The sequence below is a fragment of the Salmo salar genome, chromosome 18, assembly GCF_965601325.2.
Source record: "Salmo salar chromosome 18, fSalSal1, whole genome shotgun sequence".
NCBI lineage: Eukaryota > Metazoa > Chordata > Actinopteri > Salmoniformes > Salmonidae > Salmo > Salmo salar.
In genome coordinates this window covers 2,453,805-2,477,758 of record NC_138308.1, presented here as the reverse complement: position 1 = coordinate 2,477,758, position 23,954 = coordinate 2,453,805, and the positions used below count along the sequence as shown (strand labels likewise).

The window sequence follows — 23,954 nt, the reverse complement described above, 5'->3', positions numbered from 1 at the left end:
CCAATGTTCATTTCAGAGAAATTGTACAATGACACATTGGTGATATTCAACAACAGGAGGTTTTCTTTCCCAAAAAGTTACATATCCAGTTGCAGCGTGTTCAGATGAGTGCGTTAAGGCAGGTTTCGGAGCTCTGCGAGATTCCTGTGATTTTCTGTGATTTTCTGAAACAACACACACTTGTTCAACCCTCTGTAAATAAGTCAGTTCTTAACAGAAAGACTTAAAACTCAATATTCTATAAGAGCCTAACGTTCAGATTCCTGTGTCAACCAGAAGTGCCTTAAAATGGTGTCATAGGGGCTGTTTTGAAGGGTTAAAAAGGTCAGATCTTTCCACAACTTCATATGTGTGACTAGGCAACCCTCATGAACTGTAAATCAGTCATTTAACCTATCAGATGTCAAAGAAAAGCTCTCTCACACACACAGCAAGGACGGAGTGACACAGTGCGGTGCTTAAAGACACAAAGAGCCTGCAATGGCATTACCATTATCTCTAGGCTGAGACGAGTTCAACGAGATGCCCCGCTTGACCGTAGCTCGCTCGGTCTGAGCGCAGCGACCGTGAGAAAACTAGGCCCAAAATGATGCCTGCACCAATATGTCAAGTGCTTTTGGGTGACAGTGAGAGAACCGTTAGGGTTAGAAGCACAATTCAACCTCAGGAGCGTTCCTGAGGTCCTCCCGATCTGTGCAAGCCTAACCTTGACCCTGTGGCATTAACCCTTCACAGTTTAAAGAAGGTGTTTAGATCAAAACGTGTGCAATGACTTCTCTCCCCATAGGAATACATTGACTATTCTGCTAAATTCAACCTGAAGTCTATGTGGGTTATGAATGCCTTATGAACCTGTCTTCTATAACAATCCATCAGGCTAATGTGAGGTCTACCTGTGTCGATTCTAAGGTTCCTGGAGCAACCGGAAGTTGTTAAAATCACCCTAGAGCTATTGTCATATAACCTGCACATAGTGAAAATCACGCAACTCAACCATCTGTCATTCAGTCAATTCTTAAGGTAGAGACTTCATATTCAGGATTCTGTTTATGTGTACCCCAAAGACAACGTGTGTGGAGCAAGAGCTTCCTGTGACAACCGGAAGTGGTTAAAAACAGCCTAGAGCTATTGTCATATAACCTGCACATAGTGAAAATCACGCAACTCAACCATCTGTCATTCAGTCAATTCTTAAGGTAGAGACTTCATATTCAGGATTCTGTTTATGTGTACCCCAAAGACAACGTGTGTGGAGCAAGAGCTTCCTGTGACAACCGGAAGTGGTTAAAAACAGCCTAGAGCTATTGTCATATAACCTGCACATAGTGAAAATCACGCAACTCAACCATCTGTCATTCAGTCAATTCTTAAGGTAGAGACTTCATATTCAGGATTCTGTTTATGCCTACCCCAAAGACAACGTGTGTTGAGTATGAACTTCCTGTGACAACCGGAAGTGGTTAAAAACACCCTAGAGCTATTGTCATATAACCTGCACATAGTGAAAATCATGCAACTCAACCCTGTGTCATTCAGTCAATTCTTAAGGTAGAGACTTCATATTCAGGATTCTGTTTATGTGTACCCCAAAGACAACGTGTGTGGAGCAAGAGCTTCCTGTGACAACCGGAAGTGGTTAAAAACACCCTAGAGCTATTGTCATATAACCTGCACATAGTGAAAATCATGCAACTCAACCCTGTGTCATTCAGTCAATTCTTAAGGTAGAGACTTCATATTCAGGATTCTGTTTATCCTTACCCCAAAGACAACGTGTGTCTATTCTTTTTGCAAAAAAAACTAAAACACACACACACAGCTTGGCCATAGGGACATAGTGTGGGGCTTAGAGGCTTATACCGCCTTCAATAGTTACTTTCGTTCAAACGATTCAAGAACCGTCAGACCTAGAGCTCCGAAATTTTAGAAACCTGTTCTAGAGCTCAAGTCGATAGTGCACGGTGATTTATGTGGCTCTAGAAGGTTCTCAGACTGAGAAACCGCCTCGTGCATTTGCAATATGTTCAATTCATTTTGAATATCACGGACATGGCGACATGTAGAAATGTCCCAGAGTCGCAAGACTAGGTGCATTGAAACCGCCTCGGCCCATAGAGACGGACCCCAATGTCTCTGTCCGATAGCTCATTCAGGGACCCCGTAGTAACGCCCTGAAAAAGTGGATTTTCAGCACCAATTAAGGCCATTGCTCGGGCACCGAATGACCTATCGAGCCGAAACTTGGGATTCGGGGTCGCCTCACATAGGCCTACACATATTGTCAGAGCTGGACCCGCAGCTATAACGTAACTATGTGTTTTATGTTTTTTTATGGTTAAAATTGAAAGCACTGTGAATTATGGGCCTTCTCTGACATATGTGATAGTTGGCTTCTATACGAGTTGGAAAAAGTGGATTTGGTGTCAGATGGTATCAGTTTGGTGTCAAAATGACATCTAATTGACTGATGGACGCTGACTGCTGGGTGACGAGCAATGGTGAGGAACCACAGTCACTGCCCGGCCATCCCGAGTTCATCGGGCCAGTCAATTATGCATTTCTGCAGTATTTTTGAGCATGCCTAAATTTGTGATGCTAAATGCCCATTGAATCATATTGCAAACGTAACGTGCAATATTTCAAATGTAACGCGCATTTGCAATATGATTCAACAGCAAAAAATATCACCAAAGTTGACATGATGAAATCAACACAACGAGCGATGGAGAGGAACCACAGTCACTGCACGGTTATCCTGAGATCATCGGGCCAGTCAATTATGCATTCTGAGCATGTCAAATTCGTTAAAAATGTTAAAAGCAACAGAGTCCCACTTCTCCCTCATCATACATGACAAGTAGACCGTCTGCGTTGATTAATAGCTTAACATAGGGCTATATATCATTTGAGCAGTATAAATGCCATTTGGACCATGGTTCACTGACTTTTGGGTTTGGAAACCGACTTCCTATGATCGTACATGGCAAACAGACAAACATCCTGATTTGGCACATCCAATACTTTCATACACGTATAATTGACAAAAAAAGAATTGGACATTTCATTTGCACATTTCTAATGGCATTTGGCAAAAAAAGAAAAAAAAATGTCACTTTTGACTTCCTATGAAATCATATTCCAAATGCACAAATCATATGCCTTATGCACAAGCAAATATGTCACTTTTGACTTCCTATGAAATCATATTCCAAATGCACAAAACATATGCCTTATGCACAAGCAAATATGTCACTTTTAACTTCCTATGAAATCATATTCCAAATGCACAAAACATATGCCTTATGCACAAGCAAAAACAACCCAAACAATTATGTCAATAAAATATGTCAAAAGTATGTCCATACAGCTCTTATACATGTGTAATTGACATAAAAAACGGTCCAGAAACCACTTTTTAAGGGGTTGAAAAGTTTTCCAAAAATATGTCATTTTTTCAAAATTTGACTCTTGGGTCTTGAATTGTGTTACATTTGCAATATGAAAATTCACTGCGGAGAGCTCTAGCTATCTATTGGATATTTGCTGTGATTTGGCACATGCAATACTTTCACAATTGACAAAAAAAAGCATTGGACAATGCATTGGACAATGTCACTTTTTTCCTATGAAATCATATTCAAAATGCACAAAACATATGCCTTGTGCACAAGCAAAAGCAACCCAAAAAACGATGTCAATAAAAAACGTCATAAGCATGTTCATACAGCTCTTATACATGTGTAATTGACATAACAATCGAAAAAAAATCGAAAAACGGTCCAGAAACCACTTTTTTAAGAGGTGATAAGTTTTCAAAAAAAAATTCATTTTATCAAAATCTGACCCTTGGATGTAGACTTGGGTATCATTTGCTGTATGAAAATCCACGGTGGAGCGCGCTCGCCATCTAAAGGAAATTTGGGGTGTTACAATTGGCAATTGCCATCGCAAAATTGCCATATGATTGGCCCGGAGATGGGCCGCTTTCGGTGGTATTTACAATCGTGTGTATGATTCGTGCTATGCCAATATGTTCCCATGTTATTTTGTCCAAATCAGGGGGGTTTTCCCTTACATAGGCTTCCAGGGCAATACACACTTGTCAATATGCCTGAAAAGAGGCACTCTGATACGGATTCAGAGATTAGTGTACTGCCCTTGAAGGCCCAAACCCATAGGCCCTAATGCCCTTTGACGGCCCAAATCATTAGGGCATAATGCCAAAGCCAGACAGCCATGCCCTGGTACATTCATAGGCTTCCAGGGCTATACACACTTGTCAATATGCCTGAAAAGAGGCACTCTGATACGGATTCAGAGATTAGTGTACTGCCCTTGAAGGCATTTGGTTAAGTAACCACCAATCGGGCGCCGAAGGGATATGGACCAAAGGAACCATGGTTCTGAGGGGCAAGCAACCCTCAAAAGTGTCCATAAAGCACTCCCTATTCGGCCTGAGTAGCAACCACCTATCGGTCACCGACGGAATGTGGTTCTCCAGTTGTCAAAAACCAGGTTTCTGAAATCGCGCCGGTACTACTGTCACTCACACCGTTTCAAGGCTTTTCCGATGTCACGGTAGGACACTTTAAACTTGAATAAATCGAAAAGTACAACTCCAATGAGGATGGGGTTTTTTTTGCACGAAAGGGCACACACAGACGAACATTTCCATCTAATTTAAACCGTTTTTCCATAACAATTTATAATAGAAAATCGAGTTTTAAGTTTGCGAAAAAAAGTTCAGTTTACCGAAGGTTAGATAATGGGCTAATTGTTGCCCATCACGAGAGAGGGTATGAGCCAACATTTGGGACCTCTAGCCCCCCGGGGAAGTATTTTTAATCATTATTTGAAATTTTGACAAATTGGTCAAAAAAATGACAGTGCCCACTTTTCATTTCGCTACAGAGACAAAGTCCAACTGTGGGCCTGGTATTATTTTGGGTTACCAGGACTCATTTTTTTAAACGGTTTTAAATACATATAGTGTGTATACAGATGTCCAGGCCCGGTATAGGATGGCACCAGTACAGGAAAAAGTCACTTGAGGGCGCCATAGGACAACTTATGGAGCTTTCAAAAACGACTCAGAGAAACGACTATGTTCAAACTGGTCAGAAAATCGGCTATGTTTTTCTTCTCAGAAATTGCACTATGTTTTATTTTTGGGTTACCAGGGGTGACATTTTTAAAAGGGTCTGAAATACTTTTAAAGGGTATAGGGACCTACATACCCACCCTTAGAGCACCATCCTAAGGGCCCAACTCAATGGGATACAGCAAGAGGGAATTATATAGCTTTTCAAAAAATGCTATATATTTCACCCCTGGTAACCCATTTATTTTTGGGTTACCAGGGGTGAAATTTTTTCAAGGCTCTAAAATACTTTTAAAGGCCATCACCACCCCCAGGACCCCTGTTTCAGGACCCCACTGCTGTCCCATGTCAGTGGGATAAAGAATGAGTGTTTTATGGAAGTTTTAAGGTTTGGTGGGGACGTGTCCGTAGCATATATGCACCTGGTTTTATTTTGGGTTACCAGGGGTGAAATTTGAAAAACGGTTTTAAATACTTATAAAGGGTATACAGACCTACATACCCACCCCTAGAGCACCATCCTGCGGGCCCAGTCAATGGGATACAGCAAGAGGGAATTATATAGCTTTTCAAAAAAGTTATCAGGTGTGACATTTTTAAAGGGTATACAGACCTACATGCCCACTCTGAGACCACCATAGGGGGGTTAGGGAGACCCCATAGGGGGGCCCCACACCCCCCACCAAGGTCACCTGGTAACCCAATATAATTCAATGACAGAGTCATACTTCTCTCTCATTGCACTAAGTCCAGCATGTGTACCTGGTGATTGAACTGGTTACCAAGGCTTACTCTCTCTACCCTGCCTGCCCACCTGCCTGCCCTCTATCTCGGCCTGTCTCTTCAGCTCAGTGCACCTGGTACCCCATAACACCCTGGTATTTCAGACCCTCAGGCCTCCATACATTCTCAACCGTGACCAAATGACACACAAAGACATGGGTGAATTTCAAATAAATGTTCTTTATTTATCAGTGAATCATGGGTTGATTTGTCCCTCAATTAGTGACCGCGCTCGGCTGGCGTTACGAGGCAAATCATGGTACCGGTAGTACCGTGCCTGCGTTTCCAGAAAATGACACATGGTCAGCCACAGTTCCCCGGTCTGTAACCGAGCCTTGATTAAAGTTCAATGTAGCAACGCTTCGTCGAATTGTACCGAAGGTGACTTTACTTCCAATGCCAAACTCTGCAAATATCTGGCCCACATACTCACAGAGATTGCCGTACGTTTGACCGCAGGACGTGAAAAAGAAGAGTGTTGTGTCTGAGGTGATTCCACTCAGATTAGGCCTGATCTGATGGAATCGTTTAAGCCAAGTGTATTCCTGCTCAGATAGAACAACTCTGCACTCACCGAAGCTATAGTTCGTTTTGTGGCTTGAAATGCACATCTGATAACCCCCACTTTCCGGGGTTACTTCAGTAAATTCCCTCTCACTGAAGGTGGTGACTGGGGATCGTCGAGTGCCATTAAAGATGGCCAACCGGCTGGACATGAGAGCCGCAAACCTACGTCTATCAGCGCAGGTGGCTCGGACCTCCAGCCTACTGAGAACCGAAGGAATAGCTTGATTACTTAGCTCAACAAACCGGCTTAACTCCGCAGCGCTGAGCACCTCGTCCCTGCACCGTTTGCGGAATTTTGCCCTGTGTGTTGCCTGGCTCTGCCGCGAATCCCTGTCCATCTTTGCCAAGCAGAGTAACAACTTTCGAATTCCACTGGCTTTAGCCTGCAGACCTTTTGGTCGGAACTGAATAAGATAATTCAGGAAACTTCGAACATCAGCTCGGTACATTTTTAATGTGGATGGTGCCAAACAACGGTCTTCACATTCACCATACCACTCAGACACACGTCTGTAGTTATCCAGAGAACACAGTCCTTCATCGGCCTTGCCCTCTGACATATAGCGGAGGAATTGTCGTACTCTGGATAGACTGGTGCGACTATTGTCAATTCGTTTAACTGAAGGGTTTTTACCCATAGCAAAGTGTTCATATTCAGTCAAAATTCCATTCCTCCAACCTTCAATTCTGGAGGACACACCGCCGCCTTCATCACTCTCGCTCTCCGTGGAAGTCACCATGACGCAGCCTTGCTCCCTCGGTTCCGAGCATGGTTCACCACCGATCTGACTGGTTGACTGCACCGGCGCAGTCGCCGCCGCCTGCTCACTCTCGTCCCACAGCTGCTGATCCACCACCGCGGACTGCTCACCCTTGTCTACCAGCTGCTGCTCCACGGACAACTCACTTTCAACACACTGGAAATACCCAGGGTTCTCCCAGGGCTCCAGCTGCGGTGCAACACCGTTGTTAGGCTGCATACACTGCCATGATTCGGGCTGCTGTCTCTCAGTTGAACGCCGGCTAGATTGCATAGCACGCTTCTATTCTGTAGTAGCAGGCTTAAGTGCATGGACAGACTTGAAATGTCGGTCTATCCGCACAATATTCCGCTTGGAACAAAGCCCACAATCACGTTTTAGTCTGCTGTTCATAGCTTCTCTCTCCTGCCTTCCTGCGTGTGTGTATGTCTCTTTGTTTGCTCCACCAAACAACAACCTAACCCTAACCCTAACCTCTAACCCTAACCCTAACCCCTAACCCCTAACCCCAACCCCAACCCCAACCCTAACCTCAACCCTAACCCTAACCCCTAACCCCTAACCCTAACCCTCTAACCCTAACCCTCTAACCCTAACCCTAACCCCTAACCTAACCCTAACCCTCTAACCCTAACCCTAACCTAACCCTAAACCCTAACCCTAACCCCTAACCCTAACCCCTAACCCTAACCCCTAACCCCTAACCCTAACCCTACCCCTACCCCTAACCCTACCCTAACCCTAACCCTAACCCCTAACCCCAACCCCAACCCCAACCCCAACCCTAACCCTAACCCTATCCCCAAGAGGTAAAATATATAGTGAAGACAATAGTGGTCCTAAAACGGAACCTTGAGGAACACTGAAATTTACAATTGATTTGTCAGAGGACCAACCATTCACAGAGACAAACTGATATCTTTCCGACAGATAAGATCTAAACCAGGCCAGAACTTGTCCGTGTAGACCAATTTGGGTTTCCAATCTCTCCAAAAGAATGTGGTGATCGATGGTATCAAAAGCGGCACTAAGATCTAGGAGCACGAGGACAGATGCAGAGCCTCGGTCTGACGTCATTAAAAGGTAATTTACCACCTTCACAAGTGCAGTCTCAGTGCTATGATGGGGTCTAAAACCAGACTGAAGCGTTTCGTATACATTGTTTGTCTTCAGGAAGAAAGTGAGTTGCTGTGCAACAGCTTTTTCTAAAATTTTTGATAGGAATGGAAGATTTGATATAGGCCGATAGTTTTTTATAATTTCTGGATCAAGATTCGGCTTTTTCATGAGAGGCTTTATTACTGCCACTTTTAGTGAGCTTGGTACACATCCGGTGGATAGAGAGCCATTTATTATGTTCAACATAGGAGGGCCAAGCACAGGAAGCAGCTCTTTCAGTAGTTTAGTTGGAATAGGGTCCAGTATGCAGCTTGAGGGTTTGGAGGCCATGATTATTTTCATCATTGTGTCAAGAGATATAGTACTAAAACACTTTAGTATCTCCCTTGATCCTAGGTCCTGGCAGAGTTGTGCAGACTCAGGACAATGGAGCTTTGGAGGAATACCCAGATTTAAAGAGGAGTCTGTAATTTGCTTTCTAATGATCATGATCTTTTCCTCAAAGAAGTTCATAAATTTATTACTGCTGAAGTGAAAGCCATCCTCCATTTGCGAAGGCTGCTTTTTAGTTAGCTTTGCGACAGTATCAAAAAGAAATTTCGGATTGTTCTTATTTTCCTCAATTAAGTTGGAAAAATCGGATGATCGAGCAGCAGTGAGGGCTCTTCGATACTGCACGGTACTGTCTTTCCAAGCTAGTCGGAAGACTTCCAGTTTGGTGTGGCGCCATTTCCGTTCCAATTTTCTGGAAGCTTGCTTCAGAGCTCGTGTATTTTCTGTATACCAGGGAGCTAGTTTCTTATGACAGATGTTTTTAATTTTTAGGGGTGCAACTGCATCTAGGGTATTGCGCAAGGTTAAATTGAGTTCCTCGGTTAGGTGGTTAACTGATTTTTGTCCTCTGACGTACTTGGGTAGGCAGAGGCAGTCTGGAAGGGCATCAAGGAATCTTTGGGTTGTCTGAGAATTTATAGCACGACTTTTAACCTCTATGGGCTAGGTGGGACGCTAGCGTCCCCCCCGTGGTGCACTCCATCAACAGCAGGTGCATTTCAAGAGCGGCAAATTTGAATCCAAATAAATGTCAAAATTCAATTTTTTCAAACATACAACTATTTTACACCATTTGAAAGATAAACATCTCCTTAATCTAACCACGTTTTACGATTTCAAAAAGGTTTTACGGCGAAAGCATACATTTAGAGTATGTTAGGACAGTACATTTACAAGAGTTGTGTGTAATGTTTTGTCAATTCAAAGACAGGTTCACCAAAACCATAAAACCAGCTAAAATGATGCACTAACCTTTTACAATCTCCATCAGATGACACTCCTAGGACATTATGTTAGACAATGCATGCATTTTTAGTTCTATCAAGTTCATATTTATATCCAAAAACAGCGTTTTACTATGGCATTGATGTTGAGGAAATCGTTTCCCTCCAATAACCGGCAGTCAAGTCAACACCACAAATTAAATAATTAAAATGAGAAAACATTGGTAAAATATTATATTGTCATTTAAAGAATTATAGATTTACATCTCTTGAACGCAATCAACTTGCCAGATTTAAAAATAACCTTACTGGGAAATCACACTTTGCAATAATCTGAGCACTGCGCCCAGAAAAATACGCGTTGCGATACAGACTAGACGTCATGTTGGGGAGATCTAAAATCGAAAATACTATGTAAATAATCCATTACCTTTGATTCTCTTCATCAGATGTCACTTCCAGGTATCACAGGTCCATAACGAATGTAGTTTTGTTCAAAAAAGCTCATCATTTATGTCCAAAAATCTCCGTCTTGTTAGCACATGATCTAAGCCAGCCGGACTTCTCGTCATGAACGAGGGGAAAAAATATATTTACGTTCGTTCAAACATGTCAAACGTTGTATAGCATAAATCATTAGGGCCTTTTTTAACCAGAACATGAATAATATTCAAGGTGGACGAATGCATACTCTTTTATAACGTATTGGAACGAGGGTACCCAACATGAACTCGCGCGCCAGGTGTCTAATGGGCCATCATCGTTCCATGGCTCTTGTTCGGTCAGATCTCCCTCCAGAAGACTCAAAACACTTTGTAAAGGCTGGTGACATCTAGTGGAAGCAATAGGAAGTGCCAAAATATTCCTCAGCCCCTGTGTTTTTCAATGGGATAGGTTTAAAGGTAATACAACACATCAGGTATCCACTTCCTGTCAGAAAATGTCTCAGGGTTTTGCCTGCCAAATGAGTTCTGTTATACTCACAGACACCATTCAAACAGTTTTAGAAACTTTAGAGTGTTTTCTATCCATATATAATAAGTATATGCATATTCTAGTTACTGGGTAGGATTAGTAACCAGATTAAATCGGGTACTTTTTTTATCCAGCCGTGCAAATACTGCCCCCTAGCCCTAACAGGTTAATGATCCTTGGTTGGGGTCTGAGCAGATTATTTGTTGCAATTGCAAACGTAATAAAATGGTGGTCCGATAGTCCAGGATTATGAGGAAAAACATTAAGATCCACAACATTTATTCCATGGGACAAAACTAGGTCCAGAGTATGACTGTGGCAGTGAGTAGGTCCAGAGACATGTTGGACAAAACCCACTGAGTCGATGATGGCTCCGAAAGCCTTTTGGAGTGGGTCTGTGGACTTTTCCATGTGAATGTTAAAGTCACCAAAAATTAGAATATTATCTGCTATGACTACAAGATCCGATAGGAATTCAGGGAACTCAGTGAGGAACACTGCATATGGTCCAGGAGGCCTGTAAACAGTAGCTATAAAAAGTGAGTGAGTAGGCTGCATAGATTTCATGACTAGAAGCTCAAAAGACGAAAACGTCATTGTTTTGTTTTTTTGTTAATTGAAATTTGCTATCGTAAATGTTAGCAACACCTCCGCCTTTGCCGGATGCACGGGGGGTATGGTCACTAGTGTAACCAGGGGGTGAGGCCTCATTTAACACAGGAAACAACGCTCATTGACACATTCAAGAAGTACCATAGTGTTAACAAAGAATTTCATTAATCCCTTATTTTGGAAATTCGGATACGTGCCATGAATATTTTTTAAATTCGGTTTACTCCTTGCAGATAATTGTAGCAGTAGTTTCTGTGGTGTAGTGGTTATCACCTTCGCTTCACATGCGAAAGGTCCCTGTTTCGAAACCGGGCAGAAACAACGCTCATTGACACATTCTGAAGTACCATAGTGGTAAAAGAAAATTTCTTGAATTCTTTATTTTGGAAATTAGAATACGTTCCATGAATATTTTTAAAATTCGGTTTACTTCTTGCAGAAAAGTCAAGCAGCAGTTTCTGTAGTGTAGTGGTTATCACGTTCGCTTTACACGCGAAAGGTCCTCGGTTCAAAACCGGGCGGAAACAGTGCTCTTTGACACGTGCAGTAGGTACTGTACTTTCAACAAAGAATTGTTATTTTCATGAATTCTGTATTTTGGAAATTCGAATACGTGCCATAAATATCTGTAAAATTTGGTTTACTCTTTGCAGCTAAATGCAGCAGCAGTTTCTGTAGTGTAGTGGTTATCAAGTTTGCTTCACACGCGAAAGGTCCTCGGTTCGAAACCGGGCAGAAACAGTGCTCTTTGACACATGCAGTAGGTACTGTACTTTCAACAAAAATTTGTTGTTTTCATAAATGCCTAATTTTGGAAATTTGAACACGTACTATGAATATCTGTAAAATTCGGTTTAGTCCTTGCAGATAAGTGTTACAGCAGTTTCTGTGGTGTAGTGGTTATCACGTTCGCTTCACACGCCCCTTTTTGGAGTTTCAGGAAGTGGAAGAGAAGCAGGTGTCTGAGTGCTTGAGAGAGAATATCGTTTTTTTTTTAGGTCTAGTTGACTTATAAGTTTGAAAGTTTGTGAGTGACTGTAGTGAAGTTTCTGTGAAACGTTTTTGCTATTGTCCCCCATCAGCGTGAGCTGTTTGGGGGATATTGCTTAAAATAACCGGACGGACAACATGGCTTCGACATCAAGAATACAAACGACGACGAGAAAGGACAACAGTGAAATCAGAATGTTAAACGAAGAACTGAAAAAAAGAACATATGAGAAGGAACTGACGGTGAACGTGGAAATAAGTGGAGAAGGGAAAATAACAACGATGGAATTGCTGAGAGGAATAAAGGAAGTTTGCGGAACAATACTGGGATGTCGAATGAAAGACGGGAATAAGTATGAAGTAACAATGTCTCATGTAAATGGAAAAGAAAGACTAATAGACGGGCTAAAGATAAAGAACTGTCAAATCATGGCTAAAGAACTAGGGAACGATGAGCTGGTGGTGTCCTTTTTGAACTTGCCCGCATACATTACGGATGAGGAGATAGAAGAGAAACTAAAAGGCTGGAAGGTGAAGGCGACCACGCCAATCAAGAGGAGGATGTGGCCAGGAACGGACATTGTAGATGGGACAAGATTTTGCAAGGTAAAGTTTACAGACAATGTGCAATCCTTGCCATATTCTACTAAATTTAACACTGTCGAGGGATTTGAGTATTTTCGTGTAATCCACGACAATCAAGTGAAGGTATGTAGATTATGTATTCAGCCGGGGCACATACTTAAGGAATGTCCGGAATTCACATGCCACAAATGTAGTGAACAAGGGCATTATGCCAGAGAATGTCGGAACATAGGAAATGTGTGCAAAATGTGTGACAGACCTAAAGTTAGATGTAGCTGTAATAAGGGAGAAAATCACTTACTTTTGCAAACAATGGACCTCACGTCTGAGGAAGAGGGGAGTGTGCCTATGGAGAGGGAGGATGAGAGTGACATGGAGAGTGTGACTCCAGAGACAGTGGCAGATAAGCTTGAAGAGCCTGTAATGTCTCCTGGCAAAGCACGAGACGCCGTTTTAGTCTCTGCTGCTGACAAGGTGGAACAGCAGCACATGATGGGTGAAAGACATACACAGGTAGAGATGGTGCAAGGTGCTTCTCAGGTGCCTGAGCCAGCTTTAAGCCTGTGTAAAAATTACACCAAAGAGTGGGCTGGGTCCACTGAAGTCACGGGCACTGTTAAAGCGCACTTTTCAAAAGGCTTCCCCGCCGATCCCCCCAAAAATCCAAATAAAGAGACGGATGATGAAATAGATAGTGAGGATCTTCAGTTGTTTGTAAAAAATAAGAGGTCATTGTCGAAAACCAGGGAGATGATGGGTTTTGGAAAAAAGAAAAAGTAGGATTTTTAAGGACTTGTTTGGCTCTGATTATACTTCTGCACACATTCATAATGATTACAGTCGCATCCCTAAATGGTAACAGTTTGAGAAACATGAGCAAATTTGAGCAGGTATTAGTGTCTGTTAAGGCAGACATGTTGTGTTTTCAAGAGACCAATTGGACAGACTCCAAAATGCAGGAGATTAAGAGTAAATGGTCAGATTTAATTTTTTGTAGTCATGGAGGGGATAAAACATGTGGTGTGGCTATTTTGATAAAAAATGATGTGGTGCAAAATGTAAAAGAAATATATGCTGACAATGATGGCAGACTTATTGTAATTGAATTTGAAGTTCAAAATGTAGTTTTTCGTTTAATTAATGTTTATGCTTCAAACATTGAATCTGAAAGGAGAGAAATGTTTCACAAATTAAAAACACTGTGCTCAGAAAACTGTATACTGATAGGAGATTTTAATGTGAGGTGTAGTAGAATGGATGCCTCTAGTTGTGCTAAATTCAGATATGACTCTTCTAGAAATGCATTATGGAAACTTATGAATGAGGAGAATCTAGTAGATATATGGAGGGCTGAAAATCCAAACAGAAGAGTATTCTCTAGAAGGCAGGTGGTTCTAAAGGAATTAAAACAAAGCAGAATTGATTTATGTCTAGCAAAACAAGAATTGGTGCAGAATGTTAAGAAGGTGTCATATACCTTTACAGCATATAGTGATCATGCAGTAATGTCATTTCAAATGGGTTTTGGTGTGGAGAGGAGAGGGGGAGGTGTCTGGTGTTTAAATGCCAGTCTGTTAAAGGAGGAAGGATATAGAAATGAAATTGTTGAATGTATTAATGATGAAATGTCTAATGTACTGTTAAAAGAGAATGTGTGTTTATGGTGGGAGGAAGTGAAAGTAAAAGTAAAAAATAGGAGTATTAGGTACGCAAAAAATCATAACCGTTTAGATAAGCAGAAAGAAATAATGCTTAGGAATAGGATGTTGCATGAACTTGAAAAGGCTGATACGGATCCAGACTATGATGTTGTGAATTATTTGAAAATCCATGCAGAGCTGGGTCGTTATGAAAAAAAGAAATGTTTGGGTGCTATTGTTAGGAGCAGGGCACAGTACGCTTTGGAGGGAGAGAAATGTACATCCTTTTTTTTGGGTCTGGAAAAAAGAAAACAAACTAAGAGTTACATTGTAGAGTTGGAAGATGAAAGAGGTGTAAAGGTAAACGATTTTGTTGGGATCTTAGAGACAGTTGAAACCTTTTACAGAAATCTTTACAAAAAGAATGATGTAGCCTCTATGGGACCGGCGGGACGAATTCGTCCCACCTACGTAACAGCCACTGCCAGCCTGTGGCGCGATTTTCAAAATCTTAAAAATCCTATTACTTCAATTTCTCAAACATATGACTATTTTACAGCCATTTAAAGATAAGACTCTCGTTAATCTAACCACACTGTCCGATTTCAAAAAGGCTTTACAACGAAAGCAAAACATTAGATTATGTCAGCAGAGTACCAAGCCAGAAATAATCAGACACCCATTTTTCAAGCCAGCATATAATGTCACCAAAACCCAGAAGACAGCTAAATGCAGCACTCACCTTTGATGATCTTCATCAGATGACAACCCTAGGACATTATGTTATACAATACATGCATGTTTTGTTCAATCAAGTTCATATTTATATCAAAAACCAGCTTTTTACATTAGCATGTGACGTTCAGAACTAGCATACCCCCCGCAAACTTCCGGGGAATTCGCTAACATTTTACTAAATTACTCACGATAAACGTTCACAAAAAGCATAACAATTATTTTAAGAATTATAGATACAGACCTCCTCTATGCACTCGATATGTCCGATTTTAAAATAGCTTTTTGGTGAAAGCACATTTTGCAATATTCTAAGTACATAGCCCAGGCATCACGGGCTCGCTATTTAGACACCCGGCAAGTTTAGCACTCACCATAATCATATTTACTATTATAAAAATGTCATTACCTTTTGTTGTCTTCGTCAGAATGCACACCCAGGACAGCTACTTCAATAACAAATGTTGGTTTGGTCCAAAATAATCCATCGTTATATCCGAATAGCGGCGTTTTGTTCGTGCGTTCCAGACACTATCCGAAATAGTAAAGAAGTGTCGCGCGCTTGGCGCAATTCCTGACAATAAAATTCAAAGTATTCCATTGCCGTAGGTCGAAGCATGTCAACCGCTGTTTAAAATCAATTTTTACGTCATTTTTCTCGTAGAAAAGCGATAATATTCCGACAGGGAATCTCCTTTTCGGCAAACAGAGGAAAAAATCCCAAAGGCGGGGGCGGTCGGGGTCACGCGCATAAGCTAGTGTCTCTTGATCGGCCACTTGAGAAAGGCGATAATGTGTTTCAGCCTGGGGCTGGAATGACGACATTCTGTTTTTTCCCGGGCTCTGAGAGCCTATGGAAGACGTGGGAAGTGTCACGTTAGAGCAGAGATCCTTAGTAAATGATAGAGATGGCAAAGAAGTTCCAGAAATGGTCAGACAGGCCACTTCCTGTAAAGGAATCTCTCAGGTTTTGACCTGCCATTTGAGTTCTGTTATACTCACAGACACCATTCAAACAGTTTTAGAAAATTTAGGGTGTTTTCTATCCATATGTAATAAGTATATGCATATTCTAGTTACTGAGTAGGAGTGGTAACCAGATTAAATCGGGTATGTTTTTTATCCAGCCGTGTCAATGCTGCCCCCTAGCCCTAACAGGGTAGATAAAGTGTGTGTTGTAAAAGTGTTGGATACAATTAGTGCCAAAGTATCGCAGGCAGATAGAATGATGTGTGATGAAGAGATTTCGATTATGGAAATCAAGGAAGCAATTGTTAGCACGCAAGGTAATAAAAGTCCGGGTTTGGATGGTTTAACAAATGAGTTCTATAAAGTCTTTGTAGATATTTTGGCACCCATTTTAGTGAGGGTGTTTCATTATATGGAAGAGAATAAGGAAATCCCTGAGTCTATGTCAACTGGAATGTTAACGATCTTATTCAAAAATAGGGGCAGTAGATTAAAGTTAGAAAATTATAGGCCTATTAGCCTTCTAAATTCGGATTATAAGATACTGACTAAAGTGTTAGCGAATAGGATGAAAAAGGTGATTGGGAGTATTATTGAATCAACACAAGCCTACGGCATACCTGGAAGAGATATTGCAGATGTCATTTGTACAATTAGGGATGTTGTTAATCAAATGAAAAATGAAGGTGGTATAGTTTTAAGTTTGGACTTTAACAAAGCTTTCGATAGAGTGGAGCACAGCTTTTTATTACAGACTTTGGAGAGGTTTGGGTTTGGGCCAAAGTTTGTATCTTGGATCAACCTGTTGTATAGTGGGGCTAAAAGTTGTGTTAAATGTAACGGAGTGTTAACAGATACTTTCCCTGTGGAGAGGTCAGTAAGGCAGGGCTGTCCTTTGTCAGCTCTGCTGTACAGTGTTTCTACAGAACCGTTAGCTACATTGATAAATAGTAATAAAGAAGTAAGGGGTGTTGGAATCCCAGGTGGTGGTGTCAGTGTTGTACATCAGTACGCTGATGACACTACTTGTACTGTGAAGGATATAGAAAGTATTGGAAGCATTATGGGGATCATAGATATATATGGCAAGGCATCGGGTGCTAAAGTTAATATAGAGAAGACTGAAATAATGTTTGTTGGGGATATCAATGTAAACGGGTGTGAGATTCCATTCAAGAGCGCAAAGGATTTTATTAAAGTGCTGGGAGTAAACATTGGTGTAAAGGAGAAAGAGGCAAAAGATATAACTTGGACTGGGATCCTTAATAAAGTCAAGCTAACGTTGAATTTCTGGAAAAATAGAAAACTAAAGTTACAAGGGAAAGTAATTGTTGCAAATGCTTTGGTATTATCCAAATTTGTGTATGTTTTGGGAGTCCTGGACATGCCGGAGTGGGTCCTAAATGAATTGAATAATGTGGTGTCAAATTTTATATGGGATGGTAAAGGAGTGAGAATATCTCAGAAAACATTGATTGCTGACTATGTGGATGGAGGTTTAAAACTTGTAGATTTAGATGTCAAAAGAAAAGCTATTAGGATAAAAACAGTAAAGAAATATTTGTATGACAGTGAAGATTATGGCTGGAAACACTTCTTTAGAGTCTACTTAGAGGAGAGTGGTGGTTGTGAGGATAATGGTTTATTGATGGGGCTTAAAAGGGCAATGTTTGAAAAGGTACCAGATTTTTATAAAGAGGTGCTAAATGCATGGGCAGAGTTGTTGCCTAATGTATATTATGAATGTGGACATATTGACCTGATTATGAATCAACCTATATTTCTGAATGAGAAAATCAAGAACAAAGAAAAAGTTTTGTATAATAAAGTATTTATGAGTGCAGGTCTACGGCAAATAAAAGATTATACATATGAGGTAATTCCAGGGTTTTTACCTGGGGAAGCTATTTTTGACATAATCAATGAATGGGATGAAGAGGTGGGAAGGGGAACAGTGAATAATATGTATGACAAGATAAAGAATAGTATACCAAGAGCATGGGTTGATTTAATAAATAGTGAAGTTGAAAGAGAAGATTTATTTGTATTTCCTAATTTGTTCATTGGTAGCAGTAAGAAGAAAGTACATTTATCTAGTATACCAGTGAAAAGATTGTATAGAATAATGGTAGGAAAAGTGTGTAGAAGGCCGGCTGCTGAGAAATTTTGGAAAGTAGTTTTTCCGGAATTGGATGAAAAAAAGATATGGGGAAATTTAAATGTAAAATATAATAGTAAGGAGTGTGAAAATAATGATTTCAAACTAAGACATAATAGAATATTTACAAAGGTGGTGCTAAAGAAAATTAATTGTGAGATAGAAAGGGAATGCGACGTATGTGGACGTTTCCCGGAAACTCTTATGCATTTGTTTATAGAATGTGAGGATTTAAAATATTTTTTTTATAAAGTTAAGGAAATGTTATGTAGAAACTGGGGGGGAGATTTCGTGAAAAAGTATGCGTGGGAGGAACTTTTGTTATTTGGAGTGTCTGGTAAATGTGAGGGTGCTAATGTGTGTTTGTTGAATATGGTTTTGAGTTTTGTGAGGTATGCTATTTTTTGTAGGAGGAATTATGTTTCTTTTGACAGAAAGAGGGTTCAGGTGTGGAGTATCTTTATAGCACTGTTCAGTAAACACATAGATATGTTGTTTAATTATGGGATGGAACATTTTGATGAGTCTTTTGTTGAAGGGAGTGGGTTAATTTCACGAGAGGAGAGTGGAGGTATCACTTATAATTTTTGAAAGCACTGTTTTGATATTTTCTTTGTTGATAATTTGATAGGGGGTGAATTGTTCACCTGCCTCTGTTAGTCTAGTGTCTTCTGTATTGTTCTCTGTGGATTGTACTGTAAACAGTAGATTGTACTGTAAATATTGTAAACAAACATTTTTGATAATAAAAAAATAAAAAAAAATAAAAAAAAAAAATCACGTTCGCTTTACACGCGAAAGGTCCTCGGTTCGAAACCGGGCGGAAACAGTGCTCTTTGACACGTACAGTACTTTTAAAAGAGAATAGTTATTTTCATAAATGCCTAAATTTGGAAATTTCAACACGTGCCATGAATATCTGTAAAATTCGGTTTACTCCTTGCAGATAATTGTTGAAGAAGATTCTGTAGTGTAGTGGTTATCACGTTTGCTTAATACGCGAAAGGTCCTCGGTTCGAACCCGGGCGGAAACAGAGCTCTTTGACACGTGCAGTAGGTACTGTACTTTCAACAAAGAGTTGTTATTTTCATAAATTCTGTATTTTGGAAATTCGAATACGTGCCCTGAATATCTGTAAAATTCGGTTTACTTCTAGCAGGAAAATCAAGCAGCAGTTTCTGTAGTGTAGTGGTTATCACGTTCGCTTTACACGCGAAAGGTCCTCGGTTCGAAACCGGGCGGAAACAGTGCTCTTTGACACGTACAGTACTTTTAAAAGAGAATAGTTATTTTCATAAATGCCTAAATTTGGAAATTTCAACACGTGCCATGAATATCTGTAAAATTCGGTTTACTCCTTGCAGATAATTGTTGAAGCAGTTTCTGTAGTGTAGCGGTTATCACGTTCGCTTAACACGCGAAAGGTCCTCGGTTTTTAACCGGGCGGAAACAGAGCTCTTTGACAAGAGCAGTAGGTACTGTACTTTCAACAAGGAATTGTTATTTTCATAAATTCTGTATTTTGGAAATTCGAATACGTGCCATGAATATCTGTAAAATTCGGTTTACTCCTTGCAGCTAAATGTAGCAGCAGTTTCTGTAGTGTAGTGGTTATCACGTTCGCTTTACACGTGAAAGGTCCTCAGTTTGAAACCGGGAGGAAACAGTGCTCTTTGACATGTGCAGTAGGTACTGTACTATTAACAGAGAATAGTTATTTTCATAAATGCCTAATTTTGGAAATTTGAACACGTGCCATGAATATCTGTAAAATTCGGTTTACTCCTTGCAGATAATTGTTGAAGCAGTTTCTGTAGTGTAGCGGTTATCACGTTCGCTTAACACGCGAAAGGTCCTCGGTTCGAAACCGGGCGGAAACAGAGCTCTTTGACACGTGCAGTAGGTACTGTACTTTCAACAAAGAATTGTTATTTTCATGAATTCTGTATTTTGGAAATTCGAATACGTGCCATGAATATCTGTAAAATTCGGTTTACTCCTCGCAGGTAAATGTAGCAGCATTTTCTGTAGTGTAGTGGTTATCACGTTTGTTCACACGCGAAAGGTCACTGGTTCGAAACCAGGCGGAAACAACGCTCATCGACACATTCAAGAAGTACCATAGTGTTAACAAAGAATTTCATTAATCCCTTATTTTGGAAATTCGAATACGTGCCATGAATATTTTTAAAATTCGGTTTACTCCTTGCAGCTAATTGTAGCAGTAGTTTCTGTGGTGTAGTGGTTATCACGTTCGCTTCACACGCGAAATGTCCCTGGTTCGAAACCGGGCGGAAACAACGCTCATTGACACATTCTGTAGTACCATAGTGGTAACAGAAAATTTCATGAATTCTTTATTTTGGAAATTCCAATACGTGCCATGAATATTTTTAAAATTCGGTTTACTCCTTGCAGAAAAATCAAGCAGCAGTTTCTGTAGTGTAGTGGTTATCACGTTAGCTTTACACGTGAAAGGTCCTCAGTTTGAAACCGGGAGGAAACACTGCTCTTTGACATGTGCAGTAGGTACTGTACTATTAACAGACAATAGTTATTTTCATAAATTCCTAATTTTGGAAATTTGAACACGTGCCATGAATATCTGTAAAATTCGGTTTACTCCTTGCAGATAATTGTTGAAGAAGATTCTGTAGTGTAGTGGTTATCACGTTTGCTTAATACGCGAAAGGTCCTCGGTTCGAACCCGGGCGGAAACAGAGCTCTTTGACACGTGCAGTAGGTACTGTACTTTCAACAAAGAGTTGTTATTTTCATAAATTCTGTATTTTGGAAATTCGAATACGTGCCCTGAATATCTGTAAAATTCGGTTTACTTCTAGCAGGAAAATCAAGCAGCAGTTTCTGTAGTGTAGTGGTTATCACGTTCGCTTTACACGCGAAAGGTCCTCGGTTCGAAACCGGGCGGAAACAGTGCTCTTTGACACGTACAGTACTTTTAAAAGAGAATAGTTATTTTCATAAATGCCTAAATTTGGAAATTTCAACACGTGCCATGAATATCTGTAAAATTCGGTTTACTCCTTGCAGATAATTGTTGAAGCAGTTTCTGTAGTGTAGCGGTTATCACGTTCGCTTAACACGCGAAAGGTCCTCGGTTTTTAACCGGGCGGAAACAGAGCTCTTTGACAAGAGCAGTAGGTACTGTACTTTCAACAAAGAATTGTTATTTTCATAAATTCTGTATTTTGGAAATTCGAATACGTGCCATGAATATCTGTAAAATTCGGTTTACTCCTTGCAGCTAAATGTAGCAGCAGTTTCTGTAGTGTAGTGGTTATCACGTTCGCTTTACACGTGAAAGGTCCTCAGTTTGAAACCGGGAGGAAACAGTGCTCTTTGACATGTGCAGTAGGTACTGTACTATTAACAGAGAATAGTTATTTTCATAAATGCCTAATTTTGGAAATTTGAACACGTGCCATGAATATCTGTAAAATTCGGTTTACTCCTTGCAGATAATTGTTGAAGCAGTTTCTGTAGTGTAGCGGTTATCACGTTCGCTTAACACGCGAAAGGTCCTCGGTTCGAAACCGGGCGGAAACAGAGCTCTTTGACACGTGCAGTAGGTACTGTACTTTCAACAAAGAATTGTTATTTTCATGAATTCTGTATTTTGGAAATTCGAATACGTGCCATGAATATCTGTAAAATTCGGTTTACTCCTCGCAGGTAAATGTAGCAGCATTTTCTGTAGTGTAGTGGTTATCACGTTTGTTCACACGCGAAAGGTCACTGGTTCGAAACCAGGCGGAAACAACGCTCATCGACACATTCAAGAAGTACCATAGTGTTAACAAAGAATTTCATTAATCCCTTATTTTGGAAATTCGAATACGTGCCATGAATATTTTTAAAATTCGGTTTACTCCTTGCAGCTAATTGTAGCAGTAGTTTCTGTGGTGTAGTGGTTATCACGTTCGCTTCACACGCGAAATGTCCCTGGTTCGAAACCGGGCGGAAACAACGCTCATTGACACATTCTGTAGTACCATAGTGGTAACAGAAAATTTCATGAATTCTTTATTTTGGAAATTCCAATACGTGCCATGAATATTTTTAAAATTCGGTTTACTCCTTGCAGAAAAATCAAGCAGCAGTTTCTGTAGTGTAGTGGTTATCACGTTAGCTTTACACGTGAAAGGTCCTCAGTTTGAAACCGGGCGGAAACACTGCTCTTTGACATGTGCAGTAGGTACTGTACTATTAACAGACAATAGTTATTTTCATAAATTCCTAATTTTGGAAATTTGAACACGTGCCATGAATATCTGTAAAATTCGGTTTACTCCTTGCAGATAATTGTTGAAGAAGATTCTGTAGTGTAGTGGTTATCACGTTTGCTTAATACGCGAAAGGTCCTCGGTTCGAACCCGGGCGGAAACAGAGCTCTTTGACACGTGCAGTAGGTACTGTACTTTCAACAAAGAGTTGTTATTTTCATAAATTCTGTATTTTGGAAATTCGAATACGTGCCCTGAATATCTGTAAAATTCAGTTTACTTCTAGCAGGAAAATCAAGCAGCAGTTTCTGTAGTGTAGTGGTTATCACGTTCGCTTTACACGCGAAAGGTCCTCGGTTCGAAACCGGGCGGAAACAGTGCTCTTTGACACGTACAGTACTTTTAAAAGAGAATAGTTATTTTCATAAATGCCTAAATTTGGAAATTTCAACACGTGCCATGAATATCTGTAAAATTCGGTTTACTCCTTGCAGATAATTGTTGAAGCAGTTTCTGTAGTGTAGCGGTTATCACGTTCGCTTAACACGCGAAAGGTCCTCGGTTTTTAACCGGGCGGAAACAGAGCTCTTTGACAAGAGCAGTAGGTACTGTACTTTCAACAAAGAATTGTTATTTTCATAAATTCTGTATTTTGGAAATTCGAATACGTGCCATGAATATCTGTAAAATTCGGTTTACTCCTTGCAGCTAAATGTAGCAGCAGTTTCTGTAGTGTAGTGGTTATCACGTTCGCTTTACACGTGAAAGGTCCTCAGTTTGAAACCGGGAGGAAACAGTGCTCTTTGACATGTGCAGTAGGTACTGTACTATTAACAGAGAATAGTTATTTTCATAAATGCCTAATTTTGGAAATTTGAACACGTGCCATGAATATCTGTAAAATTCGGTTTACTCCTTGCAGATAATTGTTGAAGCAGTTTCTGTAGTGTAGCGGTTATCACGTTCGCTTAACACGCGAAAGGTCCTCGGTTCGAAACCGGGCGGAAACAGAGCTCTTTGACACGTGCAGTAGGTACTGTACTTTCAACAAAGAATTGTTATTTTCATGAATTCTGTATTTTGGAAATTCGAATACGTGCCATGAATATCTGTAAAATTCGGTTTACTCCTCGCAGGTAAATGTAGCAGCATTTTCTGTAGTGTAGTGGTTATCACGTTTGTTCACACGCGAAAGGTCACTGGTTCGAAACCAGGCGGAAACAACGCTCATCGACACATTCAAGAAGTACCATAGTGTTAACAAAGAATTTCATTAATCCCTTATTTTGGAAATTCGAATACGTGCCATGAATATTTTTAAAATTCGGTTTACTCCTTGCAGCTAATTGTAGCAGTAGTTTCTGTGGTGTAGTGGTTATCACGTTCGCTTCACACGCGAAATGTCCCTGGTTCGAAACCGGGCGGAAACAACGCTCA

At 40.5% G+C, this 23,954-nt stretch overlaps 13 non-coding genes across 13 annotated transcripts; all 13 read left to right on the top strand.

Annotated features, from left to right (window-relative positions):
* Positions 1 to 11,649: 11,649 nt before the first annotated feature.
* trnav-uac (transfer RNA valine (anticodon UAC)) lies at positions 11,650 to 11,722 on the top strand. The gene has a single exon. It is a non-coding gene; the product is annotated as a tRNA-Val (tRNA).
* Positions 11,723 to 19,233: 7,511 nt separating this feature from the next.
* Positions 19,234 to 19,306, top strand: trnai-aau (transfer RNA isoleucine (anticodon AAU)). Its single transcript has one exon. It is a non-coding gene; the product is annotated as a tRNA-Ile (tRNA).
* A 141-nt stretch (positions 19,307 to 19,447) lies between these two features.
* trnav-uac (transfer RNA valine (anticodon UAC)) lies at positions 19,448 to 19,520 on the top strand. The gene has a single exon. It is a non-coding gene; the product is annotated as a tRNA-Val (tRNA).
* Positions 19,521 to 20,080: 560 nt separating this feature from the next.
* Positions 20,081 to 20,153, top strand: trnav-aac (transfer RNA valine (anticodon AAC)). The gene has a single exon. It is a non-coding gene; the product is annotated as a tRNA-Val (tRNA).
* A 347-nt stretch (positions 20,154 to 20,500) lies between these two features.
* trnav-cac (transfer RNA valine (anticodon CAC)) lies at positions 20,501 to 20,573 on the top strand. The gene has a single exon. It is a non-coding gene; the product is annotated as a tRNA-Val (tRNA).
* Positions 20,574 to 20,920: 347 nt separating this feature from the next.
* trnai-aau (transfer RNA isoleucine (anticodon AAU)) lies at positions 20,921 to 20,993 on the top strand. The gene has a single exon. It is a non-coding gene; the product is annotated as a tRNA-Ile (tRNA).
* A 141-nt stretch (positions 20,994 to 21,134) lies between these two features.
* trnav-uac (transfer RNA valine (anticodon UAC)) lies at positions 21,135 to 21,207 on the top strand. Its single transcript has one exon. It is a non-coding gene; the product is annotated as a tRNA-Val (tRNA).
* A 560-nt stretch (positions 21,208 to 21,767) lies between these two features.
* Positions 21,768 to 21,840, top strand: trnav-aac (transfer RNA valine (anticodon AAC)). Its single transcript has one exon. It is a non-coding gene; the product is annotated as a tRNA-Val (tRNA).
* Positions 21,841 to 22,187: 347 nt separating this feature from the next.
* trnav-cac (transfer RNA valine (anticodon CAC)) lies at positions 22,188 to 22,260 on the top strand. Its single transcript has one exon. It is a non-coding gene; the product is annotated as a tRNA-Val (tRNA).
* A 347-nt stretch (positions 22,261 to 22,607) lies between these two features.
* Positions 22,608 to 22,680, top strand: trnai-aau (transfer RNA isoleucine (anticodon AAU)). Its single transcript has one exon. It is a non-coding gene; the product is annotated as a tRNA-Ile (tRNA).
* Positions 22,681 to 22,821: 141 nt separating this feature from the next.
* Positions 22,822 to 22,894, top strand: trnav-uac (transfer RNA valine (anticodon UAC)). The gene has a single exon. It is a non-coding gene; the product is annotated as a tRNA-Val (tRNA).
* Positions 22,895 to 23,454: 560 nt separating this feature from the next.
* trnav-aac (transfer RNA valine (anticodon AAC)) lies at positions 23,455 to 23,527 on the top strand. The gene has a single exon. It is a non-coding gene; the product is annotated as a tRNA-Val (tRNA).
* A 347-nt stretch (positions 23,528 to 23,874) lies between these two features.
* trnav-cac (transfer RNA valine (anticodon CAC)) lies at positions 23,875 to 23,947 on the top strand. Its single transcript has one exon. It is a non-coding gene; the product is annotated as a tRNA-Val (tRNA).
* Positions 23,948 to 23,954: the final 7 nt, after the last annotated feature.